Here is a 16,358-nt window from a genome sequence, read left to right as displayed (position 1 = left end):
CTCCCTTTTGAGTACATCCTAGCCCTCCTTAAGCTTTCATCTTTCCTTCCATCTTAGCCCTCCATCTCTCAAGCCCTTAGCCTATAAATTGAATCCCCTCCCAAGCCATTTCATCACAATCTTGGAGCTAAAGTTATAATGCCCTTTTAAGAGCCAAAAGCCATCAACCATACCCTTATGATGCCAAATTGAGAGCTCACAAAGCTACCAATTTGCCATTTTTCATCTCCATTGAAGCTAGTTTTTGGGAACCTTGAGCATACATCCCAATGCTTACACCCATCTACCAAGCAAGGAGCTAAATCCTATTGGGAGAGTCCATTCATTTGGCTCACATTTCCAATTGGGGTTTCCTCTTTAGTCTCTCATTTATGTTATGGTTTATATGCTAGTTAATGCTTTTGTTTTTGAATAGATTAGTATTACTTGCTAACATATTTCTCATATACATTTTGGCATGCCCGGTGGGACCCCACTATGGGTCATTTAATCCTCTATTTTTATCTATATGTTGTTTTTTGCTATTAATCTAATGTTTCTTGTCATTTGAGTGAGTTGTAGGGTTTAATCTTGTTCTTGTAGGTTAAAGGAGGCATTAGGGAGAGAAAACAAAGCTTCAAAAATCAAATTCCAAAATTTTTCTGAAGAAAATCTGTGTGTTTTAAACCAAATTCTATGCAGTGTCATCTCCGCATATCGGCGTCTTTGACTGGTCGACTGTCGTCTTCGAATCTGAAACTGTCATCTATGAAGTGAATTCTATCGTCTACGCAGATCAGCATCTCTATGTTTCAGCGTCTCCGCCTGGCTTTTATCGTCGTCTCCGCCTCTAACCATCATTTCCACCTGGCCATTTTCTTATTCAAAATCCACTCTGTCGTCTCCGCTGCCACCATCAGTCAAACTGTCGTCTCTACCACCGCCAACAAACAAACTGTCGTCTCTGCAACCTAGACTATCGTCTCTACCGCCGCCAACTTATTCTGTCATCTCTGCATCTTCCTCTGTCATCTCCACAGATTTGCGTCTCTGTATATCAGCGTCTTCGTAGTTCGGCGTCTGCGCCTAATGAACGCATAGGAAAAATAGCAAAAAAATTTAAATTTTTTTTTCCCATAGTTAAGCTTTCCTTTTTTGAAGATGTTGGTGACTAATAAATTTATTTTTTGTCTTATTGCAGGTTGGAGCAACTTTTTGGGTGACTAATCATGTTTTCTAGGTTTTTCATGGAATGAACCTGAATGGTTAAACACATTTTCTATTGAATGAATGTTGCTAAAAAAACACACTCTTGAATGCCATGGGTTAAAATCAAAATTTCCTTGAATGCATGATTAAAACAACAAATCCAATCTTGAATGCCAAGGATCAATTAACCATTGCAATATCAAACACTTCATTTGGAGCTTCTGAAATTGAAGAAAACAAATCTCTTTTCCACATGCAATCTAGGTAAAGTTTGATTTTTGGACATTTAAGAAACTTTGTTAAGTTAAAATACAAATTTTCAAAAATCAATTTGAGTAGTTCCTTGGACTCACCTCTTTTCTAATCACCCATCAATTCAACCATTGGTTGCAATCTCAACGCCATTTATGGGGATGGGTCTACTTGAAAAAGGTGTTAAATGTTCCACAATCTAACTCACTCACTTGGTCTTTGAACGTTTGCTTTAACTTTATCAAAATTCTTAAATGATCAAAACTCTAGATTAAATCGATCACACTTCAAATTTGGGCACTAAAATTGAACAACTATTGACGTGGAGGGCCTCCGGGCGTGCGCTTGACAAATTGAGTCTCACACATCTTTGCTTTGGGCTTTAAAACAAACTCACACTCAATCTTGAATGCCTTAAAGAAAATTAATCGATACTTGACGTGGAGGGCCTCCGGGTGCACGAGTTTGCTTTTGTTGACCCTAACTCTTCTTCTTGTTTGCATTCTTCGATCGATTTACTTTTGTTGGCGCTTCAAGTTGGAATTGAACATTGTCTCTTAAACATGAGTGCTTGCAAATTCTAGATTAGCACACATAAGAGTCAGTTGGTAAAAGAACAAGCATGTTTTTTAGCCGAAGGTCATCCAAGTCTTGTCTCCCCTTGTCGTCTTTCGAGGCCATCTTGGGTGCATAAGATTAGGATCCAAAACCTTGTTTCTTTTTAGGAGGCTTGCTTGGGGATTTCATCACCCCTTGGGACGAACTCAACTCCAGCATTCCGACGGAGTATAAGAACCAAGAGGTGAATCAAAAGACACCTCTCTTGGGATCAAGATTTTGTCACTCAGGCTAAGCCTCAAGGAACTTTATACCCTTGAGAAGTGAAAGAGGAGAAGTAGGTTACCGCTCCTCTTGGCTGTGTGACACCTTTTTGGTTTCATCTACGGATTTGGGCCTCACGTACCTTGGGTATATCGAGGACTCCCTAGCTAAACCAACTGTCAGCCTTGTAGACAACCACCTAGGATGTTAATGTGTTTGAAGTGACTGATCAAAACATTTGTAGAACACACACACTCCTTGGCGCAAGTATCACATTTTGGGAATCAAAACTTCTATCTGGTTGTTTCTATCTATTGCTTGGTCTTTTACTTATTGAATGCATGTTTGCCAAACTTGGTCAATCCTAGCTTAGGGCACACTTAGCGTAGTCACTGCCTATCCCAGAAGTTGAACAAGTTGAAGCAAAATAATCGAGGCCTCTCAAAGCCAAGCAGATTCAAGAATTCATGTCAGAGCAACCCAAACCCAAACAGAAGTTCCACAAAGTTAAACTCAAGCCATCTCAGGCATACCAAGAACTTTCAGCCAAGAGAAAGGAACTAACACCAAGTCCTCGAATTGCCAAACTCCACAAAGCAGAGGACAAAGCTACCGACAAAGCAGTTCAAGAGGCTTGGTTAGAGCGCACCATCAAATTTAGCCAAAATCCAGGAGTTAACAATGCTTATGCCTTACCAACTAGGCATGATTTCTATGATTAGACCCCCTTGTTTCTCCACATCTTCTTGGAGAAGCTTCACTTTAGAATCATCTTTGTAGAAAATCCAGCCATTTTAGGTTATCCCCTTAAGCATTATTAGCTCATTCATCTTATTTAGGACCAAACCATCTAGCCAGCAATCCAAAATCTTCACATCCAAGCCTTCAAAATTGTTGTCACTTTTGCCAAAAGTTTGCCATTCCTAAAAATCTTCCAAATCCATCAATCTCACCAAGGTTATCCCTTTGACAGAGCTTTGTCTAGGGTAATCTAGCTTTGTCACTTGTCATCTCTCATCACCTTGAGCTAAAGGTTGGGATCCACAAGTGGTCAATCTCGTGTTCTTCCTAAAGGATCATCAGTCTATCCTTAAGTTGACACAATCACCACCAAGCTTGCACATAGGAAAGTAGACCTTTTGTGCTTTGGCAACATATCTTTGAAGTTAGAATCCCCAACCCAATCCTCCTTAGGTTTTTTCATATAGCTTTGTCTCAACCTAGGAAATCATTTGCATAGAAAAGCCTTCCTCCCTTTTGCATCCATCAACATTTATTGCATCTCATCCCTAGGAACATTCTGCATCTTCATGCCACCCGTCACTCACTTAGCCAAGAAGAAAGAAACAATGGAGCCCTATCATTTGGATTGAACAGCCTCACCCCCCTTGAGCACTCAGCCATCCTTCAACCCAGAGAAAGCTATGCCATCATCTATTGACATTGAAGCTTTCATGAACCAACCAGGAAATGCAGTATTGGTAAACGCCATTATAGACAAGAACAAAGAGACAATCATGGCTAATTTTCAAAGGGACAATGTAGGAACCTTTGACTTTGGAAGACCCCCTCCATTATTAGATCCATCTCACCCATTGTTAGGGAAGCTGCCACCACCCATAGGCTCTTATAATCCAAATTATCCTCAATATATGCCAAAAGAAGAGCCTCCAGCCAATCCATATGATCCAACCGACCCAAACATACCATCATCCACCCAAGTTGAAATCTCCATGCCGCAAGCCAACCCAGCCACCACCACTCCATCCTTGGTTCATACCTCCCCGCTCCAAACCCCCTTTACTCAAAACACCTCACCGTTTACCCCCTTCACTATTGCTGCTGCTGCTCGCCAACCCAGCCTTCCAAATCCACCCATCTCCCAAATCAGTGCTAGCATCTTTGGCCAACCTTAGCAATATACAACAGGGATGCCACCCATGGGGCCAAGTAATCAACCTTTCATCACCCCTAGCTTGTTCACCACAGCCCAAAGCACAATCCCATCATTTCCATTAGGTCTTGGGAGCTCATCAGCCACAAATGCACAAGCTACTACCTTCACTCCACAAAGCTATCAAATCCCACAAGCTACTACCAATTTTCTACCAAGCTCCCAAGTGACCCCAGCCCTTGCCACCACTCTACCAAGCTTCCAAATCCAGTCACAAAGCTATCAAACCCCATCAGTTCCATTCCCAAACTTTCAATTCCCACCACCTCCACCACCAACTAATCCATTACCTCCTATTACCAACTACTTTTCAATGCCACTTCTAGGAGGTAACCCACCAATCCAGTCGACCACCAATTATTTGCAGGTACCATCTCAAATGGGGGCACAACCCACATATATTGGTAAAACCCCACAAGCCCCCTGATCCTTTCCCCAAGCTTCACAACCATCTTATACCTTACCTCCACAAAGCAATCCATTTCTCCCACAGCTAGCTTATGTTCCTCAACCCCAACCTCAAATCCCATATCAACAGCAAGCCTTGCAACACATGCAACAATATGCGCCACCTCCCCCTCAACAACCTATCATCCACCATGCAGATGCCCAAACAATGTACAATCCCTATCAGCAAATCCCTCACATCCATCCATATTCAGTGGCCCCATCTAGCACATACCTACCTCAAGGTACTCCTACATTGGGGGCACCCCAGCCATCACCTATCAATTCAGAATGGGAGCAAATGAAGATAGCTCTGAAAGCCATCCAAGAAGGGAATTATCTGAAGACATTCAAGTTTGAGAATGTGTGTCCTTACCCATTTGACAGAGCCATTACCATGACACCATTTCCCAAACACTTTGAGGTACCCAAATTTGACAAATTCAGAGGAAAAGGAGACCCTGTCACACATATCAAAGAATTTTACATGCACTGCCAGGACGTGGCATACAATGATGTCTTCCTCTTGCGCCTTTTTCCCAAAAGCTTGGCTGGACCAGCTCTTGAATGGTTTTACAAAATCCCCTATGGCACAATTAAAAGCTTTGCTGAATTATCTGAGGCATTCGTAGCCCAATATGCCCATCTTTTTGAAACAGAGCTATCAATAGTTGACCTTGTCCACAATAAGCAAAAAGGTGGAGAGAGCCTTGCTGAATACCTGCAAAGATGGAAAACCCTTACCACCCGCATATCCTACACCTTGCCAGAGCGCCATGTGGTGAAAATGTTTATTGATAATGCCCATCCTAGCTTGGCTCACCACATGACCATGAACTGTTTGCAGACCTACAAAGATATCAAAGAGAAAGGAATGATCCTTGAGTAAGGACTCATTAAAGATGGTGTGGTCAAGATTTACAAGGAAGCCAACCAAAATCAATCACATTCCAATGACAAGTCTAGGTATTGGAACAAAAACAAGCACGTTGCAACAGATGGCGTCACTGACACCAGACATGTGAATATTGTTGGTCCTTCTCACAACTAGTCCAACCCACCATATCAACCAGACAATCAACAAGCTCTTAACTACCAACAACAGAATCACCAAAGCTATCAAGGCCACAATCCAAGACCCAACTTTCAAGGGTCTAACAATCAAGCTAATGCCATCAATGTAGCTGCAGGACAAAAGCCCAGATTCCAACCTGCACCTAGAAATTATACACCCCTTGGTGAGCCATTGGATGTCATTTTTGAGAAATTAGTCAAGGAAAACCTCATCAAATTTCCTCCAACCCAGCAAATTGACCCAAGCCAATCCAAAGCTGCATGGTACAAAGACAATGAGTACTGCAAATTTCATAGGGTAAAAGGTCACACCACCCTTAGATGCATGAAACTAAAAGACTATGTGCAAAACCTCATTGATCGGAAGGAAATCACTGTTGGTGCCCAAACCTCTCCCAATGCAGGCTTACAGATCTATCAAAATTCTTTTCCTCCTCACAACAATCAAAATCCTGGAAAAGCACCTATCCAAACCAACAACAACAACACCAACAACCGTCAGCCAAACCAACAGCATGGGAAGAACAATGACCACACTTCATCCTATATAGACTATGGTAGCCTTATAGGTTGTATATCCGAGAAAGAGCCTTCTGTCAATGTTATCAATATCCAAGGACCAAACAATGAGTGTGCAGTCACCACTTGAAGAGCTTGATTTAACATTGCAGGCCCACCAGTTTCACCAGCACCATCAGCTCCGTCAAAAAGCTAGTATAATATCTTGGAACACCTTGGGAACATGCCATCCCAAATCTTCATTTTAGACCTTCTCCGCACTAGTCCTATGTACAAAAACATCCTTGATAGTGCTCTCATAGAATCTCGTGTCCCTTCAGATATCAACACTACTGATTTTCATAATCTTGTTGGACACCTATCCTCCTCATGCGCCCTATCATTCAAACCCACTGAGATACCCATGGTCGAGCCAGATCACACCCTTCCACTTCGCATAGCCATCATGGTATCCAAATTTGCCATGAAAAGAGTAATGATAGATAATGGATCAGCCTTGAACATTTGCACCCTAAAATTCATAAAACAAGCTGGGTATACTGAGGCAGATATCATCAGTGAGGTTATCACCATCAAAGCTTATGACAACTTGGAAAGAACCACAGAAGGAACTATTTTGCTGCCAATCAAGGTTGGGCCAGTCATCCAAGAGACACTCTGCCATGTTATTGATCTAAACCTACCATTTAACATCCTCCTCGGTCGCCCATGGATTCATGCCATGAAAGCCATTCCATCCACTTACCATCAGTGCGTCAAATTTCCACATCAAGGCACTGAGGTAACCATCCATGCCGATCTAGAACCCTTTGCTTACTCCAATGCAGTTGAAGCTTCATATACAAACCATTGCCCTGGAATTGATATCGGCACATCCATCGCCAGCTCATCCCACACTTATAATGACCCAAAAACCATCCTCGCCTCTACCCTGTCTACCATGAAGATCAATAACAAAGGTTGTGGAGAGTATAGTCTGTCAGATGCATTTGCTGTCGGGGCACTCCCACTTGATCCACATGCCCATGGACGACCGACATATCACAAAGCTAAGGAGATTCCACCTCCTTGATACAAACAGTTTGGCCCAACAACCTTTGTATCCTCAAAAATCCCTCTTCATGAGGAGCTCACTCCAGATATCAACAAATGGTTACATAAGAATGCACCTCAAAGAAATCAAGCACGCCTTGATCACTTCAGCCAAAAGTATCCCCAAGAACATAAGATCATCACTAACAAATGCAACTATCAAGGTGGTGGTCTAGGACCTGAAGAAAGAGGCATGCAGTGCCCCATCGACACACACAAGTGGGAATCGAAGTCAGGTCTTGGCTTTGGCATACCCACAATTGGGGGCACTAATGAGAACGGTCACGCTTTTTCGAACATTCACCACGACCTTGTCAAAATTGAAGACATTCCTGAGGAAGTTGAAAAGAGAGCCTATGACGATATCCTAGACCAAATCTCCCTTGGAGACTCTGTTCTCCAAGAACTATCCATCCACCTCATTGACCTACCACTCGCCCATCCACAACTCATGGATTGGGACCAACCAAGTGTCATACACATCGATGAGTTCACATCAGAGGAGGCACTTCTAAGATTCATGGGAGCTAAAACTCCTCACAAGAAAACAAAGCCAGATTCTGCCTATATCTACAAGCTAGATCCCAAGGGGTATTTTGGAGAAAATCCCCAACCTAGTTTCGATACACCCAAAACTAGAACTAAGGTAAATTTGAGACTAGCTAAGGCAGCAAAGAGACCTCCTCAATAAGGAAATCTAGAGCCACAAGTAGAACATGAGGATTTAGCATTGCCTCCTCAAGATAATCGACTAGAGATATCTTCTATTCTAATTGAGGATACTAGGGAAGTCAACATCGGTTCTTCAGAGATCCCTACGCTTGTTCACATTGCTGCATCCCTATCACAGGACCAAGCTGACCTCCTCTTTGAGGTCTTAAGAGAGAACATTGGTCAATTTGCATGGTCATATCAGGACATGCCAGGGCTTGATCCAAAGCTTGTAGTTCATCATCTTGTAGTCGATCCAAAGATCAAGCCCGTTAGACAAAAGCTTAAAAAAATGCACCCCAAGTTGGCATTATTGGTCAAAGCTAAATTAGAAAGAATGTTAGCTGCTAATGTTATCTGACCTATCGACTACTCAGAATGGATCTCCAACATGGTCCCCGTCACTAAACCTTCCAGTGACATTAGAATCTGCACTGATTTTAGAGATCTTAACAAAGCTTTTCCAAAAGATGATTTTCCCTTGCCCAACATAGATATGATTGTAGATCTTACAGCTGGACATGAAATTTTGTCCCTCATGGATAGATTTTTTGGGTATAATCAGATCAAGATTGCAGAAGAGGATCAACATAAGACAACATTCACTACCCCTTGGGGAACCTTTTGCTACAACATGATGCCTTTTGGCCTAAAGAATGTTGGGGCTACCTATCAAAGAGCTATGCCAACCATCTTTCATGATCTCATCCATAACATTTTGGAGGATTATGTGGATGATATCTTGGTCAAATCTCATACCTTCATGGATCATCTTGCTGACCTGGAGAAAGTCTTTGATAGGTTAGCCAAATATCATCTCATGCTGAATCCCAAGAAGGGTGTCTTTGGGGTCACATCTGGCAAACTTCTAGGCTTTATAGTGTCTAAATGAGGTATAGAGATCAACCCCAAGAAGGTCAAGGCTATCTTAGACATGCCTCCTCCCCAGAAACTGTGACAGCTTCGCTCTCTTTAGGGAAAGCTTCAATTTTTCCGGCGCTTCATCTCCCAGCTTGCAGATAAGTGTACACCATTTTCACATTTACTGAAGAAGGATGAGAACTTCAAGTGGGATCCTTTATGTCAGCGTAGCTTCGACCAGCTCAAGCAGTATCTCACCAATCCCCCTATCTTGGTTCCACCAGTTCCTGGTCATCCCTTGATTTTGTACATATCAACAACACCTACTGCTCTAGGGGCACTTCTAGTACAACTCGATGACTACAACAGAGAAAGAGCCATCTACTACATCAGTAGAACCCTAGTTGGTTATGAACTCAATTACACTCCTATGGAAAAAAGCTTGTTTGGCAGTTGTTTTCTCAACTCAAAATCTTCGCCACTACATGCTAAGTCATACCATCCAACTAGTCTCCAAGATTGACCCTCTCAAGTATATGCTCTCCAGAATAGCACTTACAGGTCATTTGGCTAAATGGGTTATGCTCCTTAGTGAATTTGACATCCAGTATGTGGACAGAAAGGAAATCAAAGGGCAAGCTATAGCAGATCACCTAGCTAATGCACCTCTAATAGATGCTTATCCATTGATCATAGAATTTCTAGATGAGCATATCTATCTAATTGAAGAACAACCCCCATGGAAACTTTATTTTGATGGCTCATACACATCTCATGGATCAAGGGCAGGAATATTGTTGGTCACACCTCAAGGAGATTACATTCCAAAAGCCTTCAAGCTACAATTCCCTAGCACCAACAATATAGCTGAATATGAGGCCCTCATAGTAGGATTAAAGATAGCTGCAGAATGGAACATTGCTAAGCTACAAATCTTTGGCGATTCTCAGCTCATTATCAAGCAAGCCCTAAATGAATATCAAACCAAAGATGAAAAGCTATTACCCTACAGAGAGCTAGTTGATCAGCTAACCCAGAATTTTACAAGGCTTCAGTTTACACAAGTGCCTCGAATATAGAACAAAGCAGCAGATGCTATGGCTACTATAGGCTCGCTCTTGGAAATTCCCCAAACAGCTACACAGTATGAGTTTTTAGTGGAGTAGCTCCTCACACCCGCCTATGCAAATGAGGATTCAAACTGTGATTGTATCTTGGTTGGTCCCCAATCCCCTTGGTACCATGAGATTCACGCTTACCTTAACAATGGTATCATATCCCCTCACCTCACACGTACCCAATGCTAAAATCTCATCCGAAAATCATCCCGCTATGTTATCATAGCCAATACCCTATATCGTCGAGGTTATCACGATACTCTCTCTCGATGTTTAGACCAAAATGAGGCAGCGATGGTGTTAAAGGAAGTACACTCTATACTTTGTGGTGCCCACACGAGTGGTATTTTCCTAGCACGACAAATCCTTAGAGAAGGCTACTATTGGCCTACCATTGAAGAAGACTCCTGTGACTTTGTCAAAAAGTGTCTCCCATGTCAGTAGCATGCAAATCTTGTGCACGCTCCAGCACAGGATCTACAGCCTATTGCACCACCTTGGCCTTTCGCTTGTTGGGGCCTTGATCTAGTTGGAACTATCACACCCCTATCATCTGATAGACATAAATGGATAATAACAGCTACAAACTATTTCACTAAATGGGTGGAAGCAGTCCCCCTCGTCTCAGCTACAGGATTTCAGGTCTCCAAGTTCATCTTATACCACATTGTTTGCCACTTCGGCATCCCATCCACCATCTTCACTAACCACGGAGGTAACTTTGAAAATCTCAACATGGAAGAATTATGCACTTCCCTCTGCATCCATCACCACTTTTCTAGCCCATATTTCCCACAAGGTAACGGCCAGGTAGAGGCAACTAACAAAACCCTCCTCAAAATCCTAAAGAAAGTTGTCAATGATTCCGGCCATGATTGACACCTACAAATAAATCTAGCCCTATGTGCCTATCGAACTTCCTTCCGTACATCCACAGGCACAACTCCATACTCCCTAGTCTATGGTGCCGAAGCAGTACTACCTATAGAGGTTGAACTTCCCTCCTTGCGCATATCTTTGCAAGGGCAAATATCAGATGAAGAATATAGAGTAGCTTGGCTCAGCCAGCTAGATCTCTTAGACGAGAAGCGACAACAAGCCTATGATCATCTCATAGTCTATCAAACTCATCTCAAAAGGAATTTCAACAAGAAGGTGCTTCCATGACACTTTCAACCAGGTGACATGGTCCTCAAAGAAAACATGAAAGTCCAAGTAGATCAAGAAAAGAAAGGCAAGTTTGAACCTACATGGCTCGGTCCTTATGTTGTCACTGCTTCCTTTGGTTTCGGAGCCTATCAGCTATTTACACCGGAAGGAGAACTCTTGAATGATCCTACTAACATCATTCATATCAAGAAGTTATATGTTTGAAGATCCTTGGTATACCCATCTTTTGAAAAATACAAAAAAAATAGTAAAGAAAAATAAGCGTCCAATGGTGAAAACTTGGCAATTCAAGCGCCTTGGATAGGTACCTTGGTGAAAACCTGGTAATTCAGGCACCTTGTGTACTAAGACTAATCCATTATCTATCACTATCCTATCCCTCATCCATTCACCCACCATCCCATTAAAACACCCGCTTGTTCCCTTGGTGTTCCAACCAAATATCCAAAATCTAATGGAGCTTGTAAATACCTCCTGTACAGCTTGTAAAATCTTGTACCAAAGCTTGTATTATACCTTGTAAATCTTGTACCATACCTTGTATATCCGAATCTTGTCCAAAGCTTGTACCATACTCCAGCTTGTAGATAATCTTGTTTCCTAGCTTGTATCCTATCACATGCACACAAAGAATCCCATTTTCCTTAAGCTTTTCGCAAACCATCTAACTATCCACCTATCAACTATTGCAGACATCCCACCCTTCATAAACATTCCCATCTCACAAAACCCAAACATAAACACAACCTTGTACATTTGTAACATATTTTGGTTAGTTATCTTGTACATCCTCTTTTAGCTTAGTACCATTGTATCTATCTCACTTTCGTGTCAGTTCCTCTTGATCAGCATCTTGCACACATCGCACAACCCTTAGTTAGCTATTCCAATGCATCCTTTAGCTAGATTTCATGTCACCAAAGTTTTATCCTTCTTAGTTCAGCTTGCTAGATGCACCACTCATCCCGATCCACTAGCTTAGGTGCTCTCTGATAGGTCCTTGCAGGATATAGCTTTCCTCATGTCTGATCTTGGTCCGTTAGTACCTTGTCCTACCCATCTCATTGGCAAACGACTCTCTTTTGATTTGGAGTCTTCCCTTTTGGGTCTTGAAGTATCTTTTCCAAGCAATCTCCTTGTTCCCTCCTCAAGGTTGCCACGATCTTCCATATCATGGTATGCTGCGAATGGGGCAATTAGAGCGTAAGGTCTTGATCAAGTCTTTCATTTGTTTTTCTTTTCTGCTTGTGGGTTACCCAGTGTCAGTTCTGCACTGCTTCCTCTGGGATTCATGTGTGATGTTGGGGCAACCCTTGCGTGTTTGTTTCAAGTCAGTTTGTCAGTCCTCTGGACAGTTGGTGAACAGGCCTTGATGTTCTTGGTAACCTTGGCAATTAACCAACAGTCCTATAGTAAATCTAGTGCTCAACTACATGGTGGTACTTCTTTTTGAAGTATCCCCCCGCTCAAAAAGCTTCAATGGTTTTCCTTCATCTCCATTATCCCCCATCCATATCCAACATCTGTCTCTCCTATCCCAGCTTGTGCATCAGTACCTCTTTGAATCGCTCCTCATGCTTAGCTTTAGGGATCCACAATCCTAGTCTTAGGGATCCACCAATCAAATCAATCCACTAATCAAATCAATCCACCAAGCCTCATCTTTCGAGATCCACAATCCTAGTCCTAGGTATCTTCGAAACCCATCTTCTGCCAATCAGACTCTTTGAAATCCTGTTGCATCAGCTTTATAAACCCCTCATCCATCTCCCTATCCTGGATTCCTTTTTATAGTGCTCCGCTCCTCCATCCTCCCCCCAATCCTAGAAAGTCTTAAGCTTGCTTTACTATTGTGCCTCTGATTTCCCTTCATCATTCTCCCGTAGTGAGAGTTTGAGCTAATTCAGCCCCTTCTCTTAGCCAATCTAAGTCTCCTTGCTCATCTTGGATTCTTCTACTTTTCAAGAAGCCATCGAGCCTCATTTCTCTCTTCGCCACCTTCTTGAGGGGGCATCATCTAAGTCTAGTCTCTCCTCTTCTTATCCGAGACTGGGGCAACCTTGTTGCTAAAACATTTTCCTCGTGTCGTCTTCCTTCAAACTTCTTTGAAATAGTGTTGTCTCAACACTATGTCAAAGAGGGGCAAAATGTAGACACCTAAATTTGATTACATCACTTTGGTAATCCTATTTAGTTATCTCTAAAGACACCATTGAGTAAATTTCTATTTAATTAATCCTTTGCCATCCCCTAGCTGATTAATTTAATTAATCATCTACAGTCCTAATTGATAAATCAAATAAACTATCATTTATCAATTAAATCCTATTCTTCCATCTAAATCCAAAATCCCCATTTATTAAATAAACCTATTTGATAAATAAAACCCTCAAATCTAATAACCCTTAACTTATTCCTAAACTCTCTTTTCAGCCTAATCCACCCCATCCACCCATACTAACCAAGCTTAGCCACTAACTCACCCACCCTCATGAATGCCATCCACTTGCAAATCTCTAACATCCCTAATCTAATCCTAAACCCAAGCCTAATCCACCCCCTAATGTTGTCACATTCCCTAAGCAAGTTTAAGACTTTCTTAAGCCAAGGAAAGTCAACAATCTCAACTCCCCTCAAAATACCCCAACCACTAAGCTTTGAATGCTCTTACAAAAGCCATAAAGACTCTTACAAGCTCTTACAAGCTCTTACAAGCCATAATGAAGGGTCTTTATGAAGATATTATCCTTTGAGCCTCCTTTGTTGACTCATCCTTCCCCTTTCCTCCATCCACTCACCTTGTGACATGTGTCACTCCCTGATTGGTGCTAAACAAGCACAATCCATGTGCTCCCTTTTGAGTGCATCCTAGCCCTCCTTAAGCTTTCATCTTTCCTTCCATCTTAGCCCTCCATCTCTCAAGCCCTTAGCCTATAAATTGAATCCCCTCCCAAGCCATTTCATCACAATCTTGGAGCTAAAGTTATAATGCCCTTTTGAGAGCCAAAAGCCATCAACCATACCCTTATGATGCCAAATTGAGAGCTCAAAAAGCTACCAATTTGCCATTTTTCATCTCCATTGAAGCTATTTTTTGGGAACCTTGAGCATACATCCCAATCCTTAGACCCATCTACCAAGCAAGGAGCTAAATCCTATTGGGAGAGTCCATTCATTTGGCTCACATTTCCAATTGGGGTTTCCTCTTTAGTCTCTCATTTATGTTATGGTTTATATGCTAGTTAATGCTTTTTTTTTTGAATAGATTAGTATTACTTGCTAACATGTTTCTCATATACACACTATGTATGCTGAGCTACAATATGTGCTGAGCTAGAATTCCAACAAGTGCTGAGTGACTTCAGGTGCCGAGCATTATATAGGTGACGAGTCATAGTTGATGCCGAGCAAGTCAAAATGCTTCATATGCCAAGTGAGCCAAAGTCATACATGTGCCAAGAAAGACATAGTACAATAGGTGCTGAGCAAAGCAGGATAGTATATGTGTCGAGCACTAGTAGTCTAGTATGTGCTGAGTAACAAAGAATCAACATATGAGTTTGCGCCTTCACAAACTTAGATGTAAACCATTTTCTAAGCTGACATAGAAGGATTTCAAAGGATAATAAGGATAAGAATGAATATTTTATATTTCTTATGTAATCAGCATGCAACCAATAAGAAAAATGGAGAAGGCATGCAACCAATGAGAAAAATGCAAGGATTGAGTGGGAATTCAAGATTCAATATGGATCATAGATCCATACCTAACCCTAAGTCTATGAAGTCTTTATAAGAAGGCTTAGACCTCATTATTTTAAGAGGCTGAATAGAAATTAAGGAAGTTGATAAGAAGATAGCAAAATTGTAGAACATAGCAAATTGCAGGGGCATCACAAAGTTAGTGAATTGAGCAACAATTACACATCTAGTTGTTTAGAACAATTCAAGGGATACGAAAGGATATCAGATCAAGAAATGATCACATCAGAATGAGTAGATCAAGTGCCTAAAATTAGCAATTGAAGATTGTAAGCAATCAAGTCAAAGATTTCTAATACTCTCTAGCAATTGTATTAGATAGTGAAAATCCTATGATGATAGGTTAGCTTAATAGCTATTTTATAGATCTTTTGAAGAGGTGACTAAATCCTTTAATAGGGTGACACTTCATGTAAAGTGTTTGTAAATCCTTTAACTAGGTATTTATTGACACAGTGTAAAGCCTTTAATAGGGCAGGCCTTTCATAAGGCAGACCATCAGAAGTGGTCAAACAATTATTTTTGCAGTGATTTTGTAGGTATCATCCCCACCCCAATTTTACCTTCTTATTCCTGGAGGGTTTCCAGGTTACCAAATTTTGGTGTCATGTGTTTACTTTATGTTTATTTGATATGTTTACATACATGTAGTTTACTTTCAAATTTTTTGTTTTAAAGGATTTGAAAAGGTTAAAGTGTGTTACTTCTGATTCACAACCCCCCCCCCCCCCAGAAGTACTCTTCCCATTTGAATATTCAAAAAATTGGTATCAGAGCAAAGGTTCTCACAAGGAGAAGCCTAACAACTTAGAGAAAAGATCTGAAGATGGAAGTCTTCAAACTTGGGAAGATCATAATTAGGTGATTGATGTGCACCTTGCTCTACACAAACTAGAGGAAGCCACGGAGGAATTGAGAAAGTCCTTAAAAAGAAGGAAGGATATAGCCATAGCTGAAAATGACATACACTACAAGGAGATTGATACCACACAAGTGTTTTTCAATGGAGATTCCAAGGAATTTGATGCAGCAATAGCTGAATTGATGGAGAAAAATGGAGCACAAGCTAAAGAAATCAGAGTACTCAAGCTTGAACAAGAGTCACAAGCCATAATGCTTTGTGAAGTAACTAAACAAAAGAAGAAAGCCATTGAAGACAAGGCTATTATAGAAGATGACAAGACAAATCTTACCGATAGACTGGAGGAGAAGACAATTGAGTTTGAAAGAATCTCAAACATGCAGCTTGACACCTTAAGCCAGATGATGAATGCTCATCATGAACTAAATATGAAGGACATTGAGATCACTACATTGAAGATAAAAAATGATCAACTGCAAAATGAATTGAAAAGAGAGAAGGAGATAACAAAAAGCTTCAATAAACC

This window comes from Cupressus sempervirens, chromosome 1, assembly GCF_028749045.1.
Source record: "Cupressus sempervirens isolate cs-2001-9-10 chromosome 1, ASM2874904v1, whole genome shotgun sequence".
In the NCBI taxonomy this organism is placed as follows: Eukaryota; Viridiplantae; Streptophyta; class Pinopsida; order Cupressales; family Cupressaceae; genus Cupressus; species Cupressus sempervirens.
This window is presented reverse-complemented; position numbering follows the sequence as displayed.